Here is a 17221-nt window from a genome sequence, read left to right on the forward strand (position 1 = left end):
CTTAAAATTATATTACCATAATTTCAAAATTATATTAACATTATATACAAGAAAATACTAGCTACCCAGCAACAAAGACTATATGCGTGGGAGCATTTCAGTGACTATGTGACCATGCACCTGTGCAGCTTAGAGGGAAAGTGGTGCCGTCTGGACACTTCAGCACAAAATATAGACTGACACCCAACAGTAATATTGATAAGAGTGCTGTGTTGTTAAAAGGCACAGCCTTTCAAATGAGATGTTGAACAGAATCTTCTCTTTCAATAATATACAAGATTCTGTGGCAACACTTTGAGGAAAATGGAGTTTCCCCGCTGTTGTTATCGTATTTATCTTTCAGCCAACTTCACAGAAATCAGATTATCTGATTATTTTCACATTACTGCTTATGGGAGCCCGCACGAGCAAGTCAATGGACATAGCTCACGCAGTACAACAATATCTACATTTCAAAAGAGCTTCATTGACTGCAAAGTGCCTGTAGTTTTCTATGTTCTGTATCCACAGAGATTGTTGGAGATATTAAATGGTCCCAGAGGGAGGTCTCACATATTTTTGGTGTGCCATTATTTTAAATTTTGATGTTCATGATCATATAATATCCTCAAGTGCTGAAAACCTGATAATATTTTATTATACATCAATAGTTTGAAATTTATCAGTAGTGTTGGATCTAAGAAACAGAAGCTATACACTCAGTGACCACAATATTAGGTGCAGGAGCGGTCTTCTGCTGCTGTAGCCCATCCATGTGAAGTTTGTCATGTTGTGCATTCAGAGGTGCTCTTCTGCTCACCACTGTTGTGTTATGCGGTTATTTGAGTTACTGTCACCTTCGTGTCAGCTTGGACCAGTCTGACCATTTTCCTTTGACCACTTTAATTAACAAAATGTTTTCACTCACAGAACTGCCACTCGCTGGATTTGTTTTTTGTTTTTTGCATCTGTAAATGCTAGAGACTGTTATACATGAAAATTCCAGGAGATCAGCAGTTTCTGAAATACTCAAACCACTCTATCTGGCACCAACAATAATTTCATGGTCTAAGTCACTAAGATCACATTTCTTCCCTATTCTGATGTTTGGTCTGAACAACAACTTAACCTCTTAACTGAGTCAACATATTTTAATGCGTTGAATTGCTGCCACACGATAGCTGATCAGATATATGGGTGAACGAGCAAGTGTACATGGATCTATCTATTAAAATGGCCACTGAATTGAATTGAATTGAATTGACTTTATTTCTTATGTCCTTCACATACATGAGGAGTACTAGTCTTTACATTACATCTCAGTCTAAATGTGCAATGTGATATCTTTAATAATTTGTAATAAATAGTATGTACAACAGGACACTCAATATAGCATAGATATACAATTGTATCAGTGTGAAATAATCAGCCTGATGGTCTGCTGGAAGAAGCTGTCCAGGAGCCTGTTGGTCCTGGCTTTTATGCTGCGGTGCTATTTCCCAGATGGTGGCACCTGGAACAGCTTGCGGTTGGGGTGACTCGGGTCCCCAATGAACCTTCAGGCCCTTTTTAGCACCTGGCTCTGTAAACATCCTGAATAGCAGGAAGTTCACATCTACAGATGCGCTGGGCTCTCCGCACCACTCTCTGCAGAGTCCTGCAATTGAGCGAAGTACAGTTCCCATACCAGGCAGTGATGCAGCCAGTCAGAATGCTCTCAATTGTGCCCCTGTAGAAATTTCTCAGGATTTGGGGACTCATGCCAAACTTCTTTAACCAGCTGAGGTGAAAAAGGTGCTGTTGTAGCGGTGTGCTACACGCAGCGCTGAGATAACGACACTGAGTCGGTAAACTGCAGTTAAAAAAAGATTTTATTCGAACTTCACGGCCTTGCTTTAAAGCCTCCCTGATCCCGCCCTCCCCGGGCGCAGATGCTGTAGGGGGCACGTATTCACAGTCCCGCGCGGGCTTTTCCCTTTGTTGGAGAAGCAGACCTGGCGCCCTTTTGGGACTGGCCTTTATGCCAGTGCGTTGGCTATTTGTGAGCCGGTTCGAGTGCGCTAGGAAGTGGGTCACCACACTGTTGAGTTTTTTTTTGTAGCTCACAGCTGGTATGTACAGACCATGTGTGATACTCAGTGGTGTGTATGCCAAAGAACTTAAAGCTGTTCACCTTCTCATTGGTGTCAATAGGAGTTAGCCTGTCTCCATTCCTCCTGCAGTCCACAACCAGCTCCTTTGTTTGTGCAACACTGGGGGAGAGGTTGCATTCTTGATACCAGGGTGATGACTTCTCTGCAGGCTGCCTCGTTATTATTTGAGATGAGGCCAATCAGTGTAGTATCATCAGCAAATTTAATCAGCAGATTGGAACTGTGGATGTTGACACAGTCATGGGCATACAGAGTGTAAAGGAAGGATCTTAGGACACAGCCTTGAGGAGCTTCTGTGCTGAGGGTCAGAAGGGCAGAGGTGAGGGAGCCGACTCTTACCACCTGCCAGTGATCTGACAGGACGTCCAGGATCCAGATACATAAAGGCAGGATGAAGGTTGAGGTTTCTGAGCTTCTTGTCAAGCCTGGAGGAAATTATGGTGCATAATACTGAACTGTAGTCCAAGAACAGCATTCTCAAATAAGCATTGTTCTTCGCCAGGTGTGTAAAGGTGGTGTGTAGAGCTGTGGCTATTGCGTCATCTGTTGATCGGTTGTGTCGGTAGGGGAATTGTAGGGGGTCCAGTGTGGGTCCTCGACCAGCATCTCAAAACATTTGCTTATTATTGAGGTGAGTGTGACAGGATGCCAGTTGTTCAGGCATGTTACCTTGGTCTTTTTAGACACAGGAACAACAGTGGGTGTTTTGAAGCAGGAGGGCAGTGTACACTGGGAGAGGGAGAGATTAAAAATGTCTGTAAACAGACCTACCAGTTGTGCTGCACACATCCGGAGTATCCGCCTTGGGATGCTGTCCTGTCCTACAGCCTTGTGACTGTCCACTCATTGGAAACACCTGTGTACTTCCGCCTCAGAGAGTATATATTTTGATGAGATATATCTCCTTTCATGTTCTCCTGACAACTATTTAATTACTTTTTATTAATAGTTTTAATTATTACTTTAAAATATTAGTTATATAATTTATGAGCAAATGTGATAGATGACTTGAGTACTGTAGGGTCAGGTGGGGAACAGTTAAATAAGGAAAGTATTGATGTTAAGTGGTGATACTGAAAAGTATGAACAACACAGTGAGTTATTATTGGTTTGCATATCATTATGATGTGTTGCTTACAAGGAAATTAGAGTTAAATAATTTTGGCTCATATGAACAAAAGAATACGTTTAATTTTCAGCTCCATATCCTTGAATGTAGCATTTTGCAAAGTGTAGGAGTTCATGGTTAGGAATGAAATGAGCTTCAAACTCATTGAAGAGCTGGAAGGAAGTGGGATAACCAACAAAAAGAGACATGATTATTTTCTATTCTTTTATTTTCCATTGCCTACAGATCTGAAGATCGATCAAGCACTGGTTACTCTGCATAATACCTTGAGCCAACATAACGTCAGCATCCTCTACCTGTCGGATTACTGTTATAAGGTAATAAGGTTGGCCAACACATTTGACTATCACATCATTTATCCCTCTAACAATCAACAGTCAGGGCAGAGATTATGGGCAGTGCAGACTATGTACAGCAAACTTTACACACTTGTGCTACATTATTTCCATTGATCTTTCTATATTTACAATAGGTTGCACATGATAATTGAAATTTCTGTAGTTTACAGTACTGTGCAAAAGTCTTAGGCATATATATAAAAAACTAGGGTGCCTAAGGCTTTTGCACAGTACTGTGTTTGCCAACGTGGAGCAGAGACTGAGTTTATAATTCTGGCGGGAGCAAAGGGATGTTAGGAAGGGCAAGGGTGAAACGTCAAGGGAGGGCTGTGGGACAGGTGTCAGAGAAGGAGTGCCAGGGACAGGGGTTGGTGTGGGTGCAGACACACCCAGCCCTGCGACTTCAGGCGAGGTAATTTGATTCCAAACAATTGGTTTATTGATCTTTATTGAATGTCTCTCTGGTGCTCCTACTCCTCCCCCTCCCTTCCTCTTTTCCCAACCATGATTCCCTCTGCTTGCCCCCTTTGACTCTCAGTCCATAATAGAGCCCCATATCAAAATCATGTTTATCATCTCTCACATATGTCATGAGGTCTGTTTCTTTTTGTGGTAGCGGTACAGTGCAATGCATAAAATGACTGTGGTCCTCTGCACCATTTTTAGGCACCCTAGCTATGTACATGTGCCTAAGGCTTTTGCACAGTTCTGTAGGTTGAAGGTGACCTGTACTTTCACACACCCTACATCAATTAAATTGGTTGACACAGTAGTATCAATACTCATGAGTTAGAGGGAATGGAAATTGTAATTTATATTCATTCAAATTTGCAGTAGTCTATTAAAGTGGCAAATTCTAGCTCAAAGAGAACCACTTGAGTTTGATAGGAGTGTATTTCTAGCAAGTTGCAGTGAGTGGAGGATAGGAAGATTGTGTGTAACATCAATCCTGATTCCCTATGCGAGGTCTTCAAGCGTGATTAGTTGGGGTTGTTCGTCATGATTTTGCTTCTCCTGGTTGGCTCAAATACTTAGAAGACAAATGCCATGCTTAATGTTTGCAATTGTCTTATGGGCTGATGAAAGGATATGTAACTTGGCAAATTTTGTTGCAGAATGGAAAGCTTTCATAGGTCTCCATTCATCTCACAGCTCTTCAAAGGGTATTGTTGGCGCAGGGCAATCACCTCTTTGCCTGTAGGAAAAACTTATTGTGTATCAAACAGATATCGGCCATGTGAAGCACTAAACGATGTTTCCAGGTGAAAGACGCAATATTAAGAGAATGGTATAGGAATGTTGGAAAAATTGTCAACAGAAAAAGCTACTTTTTTATTATGTTGACTTTTTTCCAAAATTGAAAGAGAAGTAACAGTGTAGCCTACCCTTATTTGTAATGTATTCTGATCACCGAATAGTCAACAAATGCCTTTTAAAAAATGATTGGCTGTCACTGAGATCTTCTGGGATAACTGAGTGCCCTTAGTTTGAAAAAATAATTTTTGAACTATCAGTCACCTTCCCTCTGAACTTGCTTTGTTGCCATTTTTGTGAAATTTTTGAATTTCAGTTGATATGGTGTTCAACATTGAAAAGGTTCCCTTTTGGTCTTCAGGGCAGACAATTAAACAGATAATTGGAGAGAGACGCTCTAAATACACACTCGTTCCTCAATGTTGGCAGGGCCTAATGAAAAAGGATAAAGGATAAAGGATATGTTAGAAAGATTTTAGAAAGCATATGTATCCAATATTATAATGCAAGAAAAAGCATCAGATGTGATAAATCAAGTAATGATTTTGGAAATTATATTTAACTGCATATGTTTGAAGGATTTTTTAAAATGTAAATTACTTCTGTTTCAGAGGAATTTGATTTACCGTGCTGCCTGTATTGTTTCACTCTGTTACAATCAGACTGCTAATTTATCCTGGATCATTATTAGTTGGAACCTAAAGGAAGACTGCACATCTGCTTCTTCCTCTCTCATTCCCTGCTTGGGATAAATACTAAAAATGGAAAGTAATTTGTATTGATAAATTCTCCACTTTTGCCAGCAGGTGGTGTTAGAAGCTAGCTAATCTGACAATAGTTCTGCATTTGCTCACACACAAACCTTTCAAAAACTGTTGCAAGTGGTTCTTCATGTCAAAGCCGAAGTATAATTTATCATCAAAAATAAATGTTACACATACTACATTGAGATTCATTTTCTTGCAGGCGTTTACAGGAAAATAAAGAAATACGATATTATTTATGAAAAAAACTATGCATAAAGACTGCAAAGAACCAAGGTGCAAAAGAAGACATACTGTGCAAATTAAAAAATACTAAATAATACTGGGAACATGAGTTTCAGAGTCATTGTAAGTGAGTCTGTACATTGAGTTGTGAGTGAAGTTATCCACTCTGATTCAGGAACCTGATGGTTGAAGGAGGGTAATAACTGCTCCTGAACCTGGTGTGTGGACTTACGGCTGCAGTATCACTTGGTCAGTGGTAGTAGTGAAAAGAGAACATGGCTTGAATGGCGAGGTCCTTGATGATAGATACTGCTTTCTTGTGGCAGCGCTACAAGGAACACACAAGAACAAAATATGGTTTACTTTCCTGGGGAATCCCAAAATAGGCATCAAAGAATCTTCTCTATTTGTTAAGCACATTTTGGTTAAGTGAAGCCTATTCTCATACCTGAAGCAGAGTAGGTTCAAGCCCCATGCCAGAATGTGACTGTAAAGGCTGATGCAGAACAGAAGGCATGTGTTGGATAGACCTTTACTGACATCCTAGAAGTTGTTCAGATGATGTTAGCCATCTCCTGGTGCTATGAAAAAAAGCAAAGTAGTAAGTTCTATGATTATTTGGGGCAAAATGTCTCCTTTGACCAATACTATATATCAACTGACAATGATTACAGTTTTGTTTGTAACATCCTGCTTGGCCATTAGTGGCATGAGAGACTGCAGATGCTTGAAATCTGCACACACACACACACACACACACACACACACACACACACACACACACACACACACACACACACACACACACACACACACACACACACACACACACACACACACACACACACACACACACACACACACCAGTCTTTGTTTTGGGCTGAGACTCTTCATCATGTCTAGAAAGGAGCCGGGAAGAAGCCAGAATAAAATGGAAGGATAGGGGGAGGTGCTTGATCTGCATTAGGTGAATCCAGGTGAGGGGAAAGGAAGGGGGGTTGGTGGGGGGGGGGGGGGAAGGAATAATGTGAGAAGCTACAAAGTGATAGATAGGGAATACAAAGGGCTGAAGAAGTAATCTGTTAAGCGAGGACAGTAGAAAATGGAATAAAGGGTGGGAGGGGGAGCCATTTTGCATTCCTTCTTTTGTTCTTGCACAAGTTACCCATTCCCATGCAATGGCAGGAGATGTATACTTACTCTTTTAGCTCATCCTTTCTGATCATCCAGGGACCCAAACAGCCATTCTAGATGAAACAGTGATTAACTTGCATTCTTTCCAATCTAGTGTATTGGGTTTGGAGCTAATGTGGGAGAAACCAAATTCTGAATTTCCAGTTGCCAGTCACTTTAATTCTCCATCCTGTGTCCACTTTAGTGTTCTATCTGTGGCTTCCTGCATCATGCTTGCATTTCATTATTTTTATGTGTCACTTTGTTTGCACCCTCTCCAACTGCCCTCATTAATTCATCCTCACATATGGCTCCATCAGCCTCTTATCAGTGCAACAATCCTGTTCCCACCCTATCAGAGATAAAACCTTTTGTTCTATCCATACTAACCACATCCACTCGGCAACTTGTTTTAGTCTCTTTCCCTGTTCTGATACAAGATCTTCAGTCCAAAGCATTTATTTTGTTTTTCTTTGTGGAAAGATAGCATGAAAAATATTATTTGTTCAAAACTTTTCAGAATGTCTTTCCTAAATCTCAGGAATTCTACCTTTTAAGGCCATAGGGCATAGGAGCAGAGTTATGCCATTCAGCCCACTGAGTCTGCTCCATCATTGATCATGGCTGATTTATTTTCCATGTCCTTCTAACTTATTTTTTTGATCAATGATTTTATCACTTGCTGCATTGTCTTGTTATTTGGCTCAGTTTGTTCTAACATGTCAACATATATCTGTGATGTTGATTCTTCCTCTGAATGAAGATAACCTTGGATTACTGCCCTCGTCAAAACATCCAAGTACATAATCTTGGCAAGGCACTTCAGCCTTGTACTGAGAAGTGCAGACTTGCAGGTTGTATATGGATATATGTTGCTTATTTAAAGGTGCTTCACAGCCACTGCGTTAATTTTAAACTGTGAGGTTTTTATTGCAAAACCATTCTAGAATACAAATGTTGTATCCATGAAATTTATTCATATTATAATTCACCAAGATATTTAGAATAGATCCCAGTAATGAATTCCACATTTGGCAGCCGGTTCCTAAATACCCATGAGTTTGATTTATTAATTTATTGAGTTACTGTGCAGAATAAGCCCTTCTGGCCCTTCGAGCAATCCCTTGCCCAGCAGTTGTTGAAGGTCTAGGTGTTTTGACTAGAAATAACTGCTCGTGGCATCACTTGAAAAGTAGAAGATTTTCCTTGAAATTTTCCTCCATTGATTAGGTCAATTGATCATTTCCCATTTGTGGCCTCAAGTACAACATTTGGTTAAATTATCTACTTATTAAGCATTTAATTATTAGTTTATTGGCTGTTGGGATACAAAAGGTAAATAAAAAGCAAGTTTGTTTATTATTTCTTTCACTTATCTATGGTATACCAGTTCAAATTTAGAACATGCACACAAAACTTGGCAAATCACCTTGGTGTGCTGCATTAATTTCCCTTTAATTTATTTCTGTGCAAAAATGATTACAGGTAAAAGCAATCAAGGAGAAAATTTATTCATGTGGTGTCTTTTCTATCTTTTCAAAGGAGTCCCAAACTGCTTTAGGACCATTAAAATAATTTGAAAATATGATCATTGTTGTAATGTTAGAAGTACACAGCAGCCTCCCAGAAATAGCAATGGGATAGTGACAAAATATTTTGTTTCAGTAATGTTAAGTGACAGATAAATGTTGATGTGATCCCACAGTAAATCTTCTTACCCTCTTCTCTCTGGTGACATCAGATCTTTTATGTCAATGTATGAGAGTAGAAGGGACTTAATATCCCATTCTCTCAGCAACTTCATCAGAGCAATGCTGCAGTGCAGTGCTTCCCTATATTTTTATGCTTAAGATAAGCATAATGCAACGGTAACACTAAAATTAGAACTGTCCCATTGTAGAGACATTTCATTTTGCTGCCTTCTGTAGACATAAAATAAAATTGAAGCATCCAGCCTATATTTTGAATGAATTGCAAATGAAATTCCCAACATCATGAAAGGATTAGGCAGAGAAAGTCTAAATAGTATTCGAGATGAATGATCATAGTAGATCCATGTCAACCACTGGTAAATGTATATAATCCAGAATCTGGAAAGGAATTATTTCTTAATAGCTGGCATATATAATAAGCTTCAGATGAGATTTATCACAATTCCTTAAAGTGTTTGAAGATGGTGGACATATAAGGATTTGGGGTGTATGTGTGTGGGGGAGGAGTGGGAGATAGTTCTTCAGTTAAATTCACTTGTAATTTGTCATCAGTAACTATTATCCCCAAGAGCTTGTTTGATCACCTTAAGATATCAGGACCTCATCAAAGCCTTTAGTTTTTCTTTCTTAATTTCTGCTTTCATGTTTTGCCACTGGTTAACATTATTAGTAGTTGAGGAGGGACAGACTAGGTTACTTGGAGAATATTGGTTGGATTGATACTTCTGATCATTTTTTTATGTTTGTAAGCATATTATAAATCAGGCTGTTAGGCAAGAACATTGTCTGTCATGCTACCATTTTACATGCTGTTTCTAATTTTATTGTCAAATAAAAATCTTATTCTGGAATGGTCAGATCAACAGTGTCCTTATTGATACAGAATGTGACAGAAGGTCATTTAGATTTCATTTGGAAGGGAATTAGATTGTTGGAATTATGAACTGCTAGAAAGGTAAAGAAAGGAGCAGAATGGTAGAAAATTAACACAAGGATATTGGCGATTCAACTTTGGACATTGTGGGACCCCCAAGTCCAAAGGATTACAAATAAATACAGATTTTCAAAATCACCCCTATAGGTCTCTAGCAATGCAGTCTTTAATTTTCCCTCTTGTCTGGTAGTCCTCATGACATATTTATGAAGACTGCAGTTCTTTGTAGTCCTAATGCGTTTCTTTAAATTACTTCCGATTTAGAAGCAGAAGGAGACTGGCTGGCCTATTCCAGTGTTCATTATTACAGCTGCTCTTCTATTTTGTCTTTCTTCCTGCCTACTTCTTCTTCCTTCACAGATCACTTGATTATTTTCCCACTTTAAGCCCAACAAACACAGTATTTTTGAGTTAAGATGTATGAGCAATTAATCGATTTTTGGTGAGATTTGAAACAGGAAGTTTAGTGGTCAGGTCTTCTGGATACTTTCTGACAAACCCATCTGGCTCCAAGATTGCTGGCTTTTCTTTTGCTGAATATGAAACTTTTATAAGAACATATACAGAGAAAAAAATGAACAAAAATGCAGCATTTATATTACTAAATAGGAATTTACATTCCTGGTAAATTGCTTTTGAGGATAATTATTTCTACGTGCATTTGCTGGAACTTTGCTCTGAGCCCTAACACTTCACCTTTCTGGTGAGAACTGGTATTCCTGCCATCACAAGCATATCTGTAATAAGGTAGGAAATGAGAGTTCTCTACACAGTCTGCCAGTTGTATTGTTACCAGGACTCCTTTTAGCTGAGCAAGAACTGTTCATTCTTGCACTCAAAACCTTTTGCAGCAAACTTCTTGTGTCCTCTTGAACACCAGAACTTATAATCTTTTACCATCTGAAAAATGCTCTCTTTTTTCCTACTGATCTCCTGTATTCCACATTATATTCCACTCAGCCTGTCTATAACTTCTGAAGCATCCCCACATGTTCCTCACAGCACACATTGTCACCTAGCGCTGTATCATCAGCAAGCTTGGATAAAATATCTTTGACACAAGTGAGTCTGCAGATGTTGGAAACCTAGAGCAACACACTCAAAATACTGAAGGAACTCAGCAGGTCAGGCAGCAGCTATGCAGAAAAATAAACAGTCACTGTTTTGTGCTGAGACCCTTCATCAGGACTCCAATATAAATCATTCACATAGATTGTGAACAGCTTGGCCCCTGCATTGACCATTGTGGTACAGCCTTGTAATCTGAAAAAGACCCATATGTCATATCGACTGACTTGCCCATGTCTTTTCTGCTGTTCGCAAACTCAAAAATATCTCTCAATAGATCTTTCAAATAGGACTTCCCTTTCATGAATGAATATTAACTCCACTCAATCCCATTATTTTCTAAGTAGCCTGTTACCATGTTACTGATATCAGTCTTGCTGGTCTATAGTTCCCTATTTCTCTTGCATTTTGTGAATAGTGAGAAAGGATAGACATCCTCTGTGTAAGCCATGCTCTGCATCACCCACCACAAAAAAATTATTACCCACCAGAAAACAAGCTATCAAAATTGACTACACCACAACTGAAATATTTTCAGTTACTTTGCCACCAAGACCCCTTTTAAGTGGAGAAAGAAACTTTTATTCTTGTCCTCAAAGCCTTTAGCACAAGACGGAATATGCTTCTGTCTTCCTAATTGCTTGCTGTAGGTTCTATCCACATGAACATCAACACATTGCAATCTTTTACTTGGCCCAAAATGTCAGCTGTTTATATCCCCACCATAGATGCTGCCTGACTTGCTGAGTTTCTCCAGCATGTGAGTGCTGCTCAAATATTTCAAACTTCTTTACATTCTAAGGCTCTGCTATTTGCTTAAGCTGTCTGGTGCTGGATAACTGAGTTAAATCAATGTTTTAAATTCTGTTCAATGCAACATTCTACTAAACAAAAACAGAAAGCTGGCTGTTGAAGATGGGGATTAACTGTAAAGATTTCTTTCTGGACAATGAATAATATTGAAGGGCAGGTGATCTGTTTATGACAATAAATATTAGAGCTGTTTTACATACAGTGAGCAACCTTTACTGCATTGGTCATTGTATGAATTTAATTGTAAGTGAATAAAAAAAATCTAGTGGGTCCATACACATATATGGGATAATTTCGCAAGTACACAGCTCCAAAAAGTTTAGACCTTGACCTTGGGCCTGTAATTTTCTGAATGGAGGTTCTGTCAGTGCCTTAATGCAAGCTCAGGTCCAGGTTCTGGGCTTAGAGCCAGAACCTTCTATTCTAAAGGTAGCAATACTACCAACTGAAGAAAGGTGACACATAAATTTTAAAGGTTATGTAAGAAGACATGAAATAGATGTAGGCATAGGCCATTTGGTTTCTTCAGCCTGCTCCATCAATTAATGAGATTCCAACTCACCTTGTAGTCTCCAGGCACATTGCGGCTTCCTACATTAAAAATTAAATTCGCTAGCTCCTTGACTTTCTCACTGGGAGACCACAGTGTGTGAAGATTGGAAATAATGTCTCCTCATTGCTGGCAATCAACACATGCACACCTCAGGGATGCATGTGTAACACCCTGGGAATGATTTCACTGCTAAACGTAATGGTCTTTCTCTAGGAGCTGTGTTTGGGTTATAGTTAGAGATAACCGCTGCTTTGGAATGTGAGCTGGGTCCTTTGTTCAGCAGGAGATGAAGCAGGAAGACATTGGAGAGAACTTGTTGTAGGATTCACCCCGGTAAGGGACTGTGATTGGACGGAGCAAAGTGCTGCAGTTGACTGAGGATCAGTGAATACTATCTTTGGAAGAGCTGAGCTCCAACTTGTGCACATTTAATGGGCCCTTTTTGTTATTCTTTCTTTTTTTACTAACCCTTTAGTTAAGTTAAGATTCAGAAATATAATTCCTTTAATCATATGCAGTGTGCTGTCTGTTATTTCTTGGCACTGAGTTGTAACAGGGTAGCAGATTACACAGCATCCACACAAACTGGGGTTTGGGATGGGAGAACCATCTCAATCACATGAGTTTGGTGGGACTGGAGTGTGTCTTCCCTAGACTTACGCAGCCAAGGAAACCAGCGGGTTTCACATGCTTAGTCCATTGCTCTATCCTCTCTGTACACCCACGATTGTGTGGCTAGGCATAGCTCAAACATCAATGATAAATTTGCTGATGACACAACTATTTTTGGCAGAACGTAAGATGGTGATGAGCAGGTTTACGGGAGTGAGACGTATCAGTTGGTTGAGTGGTGTCACAGCAATAACCTTGCACTCAATGTCAGTAAGACCAAGGAATTGACTGTAGGCTTCAGGAAAGGGAAGTTGAGGAAACACACACAAGTCATCATTGAGGGATCAGAAGTGGAAAGGGAGAGCAGTGTCAAGCTCCAGGGTGTCAAATTCTGATGATCTATTCTGAGCCAAGCATACTGATGCAATTACAAAGGAGTCAAGACAGTGGCTATACTTCATTAGAAGTTTGAGGAGAACTGGTATGTCACCAAAGACATTTGCAAATTTCGATAGATGTAGGTGTTGAAGAGTATTCTCACTGGTTGCATCACCATCTGGTATGGAGGAATCACTGCACAGGACTGGAAAAAACTGCAGAAAGTGTAAACTCAGCCAGCTTCATCATGGGCACTAGCCTCCCCACCACCGAGGACACCTTCAAATGGCAATGCTTCAAAACTGCGGCATCCGTCATTAAAGATCCCCATCACCCAAAACTTGCCCTCTTCTCATTGCTACCATCAAGGAGGAGGGACAGGAAGGAGCCTGAAGCCACACACACACTCTGTTTCAGGAAAAGCTTCTTCTCTGCTATCAGATTTCTGAATGGACAATGAACCCATGAACACTACCACATTTTTTTTTCTTTTCCCTCTTTTTGCACCACTTATTTAATTAAATATTTTTAAACTTATTGTATTGTATAGTTTTTGTTATAATGTACTGCAATGCACAGCTGCTGCAAAACAACAAATTTCACGACATATGCCAATGATTTTAAACCAGATCCTGAATTCACATTTTCTTTCTTTCTGTATCAGAACTGGCCATCTCTGCCTGTCACAGTTTGGTTCTATTGTTATTTTTCTATTAGTATAATATAACCTGCTGGGTATATTCCACAGTCTTGCTACTAACATACGCAGCCAAATAAGCTTAATGCTAAATTATCTAATTTGGGATCATCTTATCAATATAATATTCTCTTTCATCTCCCCTTTTATACCTACATTCCCTGCTTCTGAAAGCTAACTCATTTCCCCTCTTTCCTAGGTCTGACAAAGGGTCACAGATTTGATACCTTACTTTTTCTCTTTCCACAGATGCTGCTTGACCTGCAGAGTATTTGCAGCATTTTCTGTTTTTTATTGCAGCTGATTACAATTTCCTGCCATATCCCTATATATTCTGGTTCCTCAGGTGACCAAAACTCTATTACTCTCAGGCTTGAATGTATTTCAAAAGATTCTAAAGAGAACTTCAGAGACAGGCAAACTTCAGAATGAAGAAGCTGCTCCTCTTTGCAGTGCTAAACAGCTAATCCCTTAAACCCAGACTAGACCTCCTTGCCAGAGGAAAAGGCTTCTCAGTCGCTTACCTTATTGTCCTTCTCAGAATTCTGCATGCTTCAATGAGATCACTCTCAGTGGACGGGCCACGTCATGAGCTTGCCCTGCACCATACTCCCAAAATGGATACTCTATTCTGAGCTCTGCCACAGGAAGCGATTACAAGACAGTAGGTAGAAAATACGCCAGAATGCACCACCCTCCAATGACTGTTGGTCATCCCTGGATAGGACTGCTTAAAGTAGAGAAGGAGCATTTGAGTTGGCCTCAAGCCCATGCATCAAGAACACACAGAAACCAGTCCTGCCATCTGTGGTAGAGTTTGTGGCCTCATCACTCACTTCAGAACACAAAGAAAAAAGTGTAAGTACATCACCATGGACCCAATGGAACAGGCAATGTACCATTTGTTTTCTAAATTGCTTAACATACTTCATATTTATTTTCATATCACACTAACCAGAACACTGTGATAATTGCTATTGGATATTTCTTTATTGTTCATTAAGTATTCCATTTTTCTTTTATTGATGTAAAACACATTGCTTCACATTTTCCTATATTATACATCTGCCAGCTTTTAGCACACATGTGTAACCAGTCTAAATCCTTTTGTCAGCACGTTGCATCCCCCTTTCTCTCCAAGTCATTGATACACTTGCAAATAGATGAATTAGAAACATAAGACTATCTGCTCATTCCATATATTTTTGTAGTCTGCCTTGTCTGAACTGATTCCCATGTGTAAGCATTCATCTTCACTGAACGCTGTATCAGTTGTGATCTCAGCAGTGCTTTATAAACTCAAGCATAATCTTGTTGTTCTGTAATCTATTCCATTGTAATAACAATAACATCATGGTAGCTGTCATATTTTTATAATGTACTTGTATATTAACTATTAATGAATTATTTGCACTAGGACACTTTATGCATCCCAGAACTCAACATCTCTCACCATTTAGATATTTATCTTCCCTGTTCAAATGAACAGTTTTGCATTTTGCCAAACCATACACTATTTGCCAGATAAATGCCTACTCACTTTACCTATCTATATCCCATAACTGCCTCTGTATGACCTCTTTATAACTTATTTTCCCACTATGTGTCATCAACAGACTTAACAAACATTATTTTTGTGTCCTCAAGTTACTCATATAAATTGTGAATAACTGCATATATTAAATTGACCTTTTGGGTTCCTAACAATTCAAACTCTGCCAATCCAAATAATTCTCATTTATTCCTACTCAATGCTCTATGTTTTTTTAGCCATACCATCATACATGCTATTATATTGTTTCCAAACTACTGACCATTATTTTATAAAAGAAACTTGTGTAAAACTTTATTAAATATTGTTCAACTTTCTATTCCATTAAAATCATAATTAAAATGAATAGTTTCCTATTTCCCATTAGCTCTTAATGTAATGAATTCATTTGGACCAAAATCTTATTCACATTCATGATAAACTTTTCTAGAAAGCCAAACCACTTATCATTCAGTGAGCAAAATTACCAATCACACTTATAGAATATTCCTTTTTGTATAATATTTAAATCATTCATTATGTAAATTATACACATGGTGTTTTTATTAGTGAGGCATTTGGATTATTTTGTAAGCACTTGTAGTTCCCAAGGAGGTAAATATTACACCTTTGACAGTTTTATCTTGACAAGTTATAATTCAAGTGCAAGAATTCTTGGCAAGTTAGCGATGCCAAGATCCATTCATCTCATTACTAATGCCACCAGCTTAAGACAGCTTAAAGGAATTCAGAATTACATTTACATTGGCAAGACTCCAGTAGTTACTGAATAATGAGAGTGCCATGGTGATCTATAGGATGACCGATTAAACAGATCAGCATTTAGGAAACTAAGAATCGAGGATCATTAATCTGCTACAAAGTGTGCATCTGGAATAATGAGCTGCTGATTTAACTCTATGTGGTTATACTTCTCTACAAATTCAAAGTAACTCTGATGGATGTCATCAATTAGAGGTAAATGAATCTGTGACGTTGGTGTATAAACAGATCTGTATAACATTGTTATGAAATTGAGCTTCATTTTCATGATGTTTTTGCTCATTTATTTTAAAGGGGTTTGCTCCTGTGCTAAAATATAAACTAAATTCAGGTGGCCAAGCTTCAGTCAATTACTACAGATACAATAACAGATAAAGTGCACAAATAGTTACTTGCACCTTTCTCAAGACCTTGGGTTGACCTAAAATGTTTTACAGTCAATTGAGTACTTTTTGAAGCATACCAACCAAAATGATGTAGGAAATAGCAGTCAGTGAGCATGCAACATGGCAAATAGAAAAATGATAATGATTAGATAATCTGTTTTAGGATTGCTGGCTGGAGAAATAATTATTGAAGATCATGCTAGGGAGAACATGCCTATTCTTCTTTGAAACAGTCACTTATGATCTTTTGTGCCCATCTAAGGGAGCATGCAGAGTCCAGTTTTAGGTGTGTCCCAAACAAGGCCCCATTGGAACGTGTAGCACTTCTTCAGTATTGATGAGAAGTCCTCACCCTGAAATATTAAATCTGCTTTTCTCTCTCCATTGTTGTCTCCCATGCTGAATATTTTAGGGTTTAAAATTTTTATTTTACTTCTTCATGTTGCTGCCCCCCATGGCTATGACAACCTTAAGAGTTATAAGGAAAATCTAACTGAACTCAGCAGAATGTATGGTAGGTGAAGATACGTTTCTTCCAAAGGAGGTGTAAGGCACTCCTTCCCTCCACTAATCTGCAGGTCACCTTTGGGCAAGGTGTTGATAATAGCTGGGGTTATCTGTCTTGTACAGACATGGCCCAGAAGAAGGCAATAGCAAACCACTTACGTAGAAGAATTTGTCAAGAACAATCATGGTCATGAGACCGTGATCGCCTACATCACACTACACAGCACATAAT

At 39.0% G+C, this 17221-nt stretch overlaps 1 protein-coding gene across 1 annotated transcript in view; it reads left to right on the forward strand.

Moving 5' to 3' along the window:
- Nucleotides 1–3506: 3506 nt before the first annotated feature.
- si:dkey-192p21.6 (uncharacterized protein LOC565246 homolog) overlaps nucleotides 3507–17221 on the forward strand; it is a 342161-nt gene continuing 328446 nt past the window's right edge. Inside the window, exon 1 of the mRNA XM_059946951.1 lies at nucleotides 3507–3578. The gene's annotated coding sequence lies outside the window, so the exon portion shown is untranslated. The remainder of the gene's footprint in view (nucleotides 3579–17221) is intronic.

Source organism: Hypanus sabinus, chromosome 21 (genome assembly GCF_030144855.1).
Source record: "Hypanus sabinus isolate sHypSab1 chromosome 21, sHypSab1.hap1, whole genome shotgun sequence".
In the NCBI taxonomy this organism is placed as follows: Eukaryota; Metazoa; Chordata; class Chondrichthyes; order Myliobatiformes; family Dasyatidae; genus Hypanus; species Hypanus sabinus.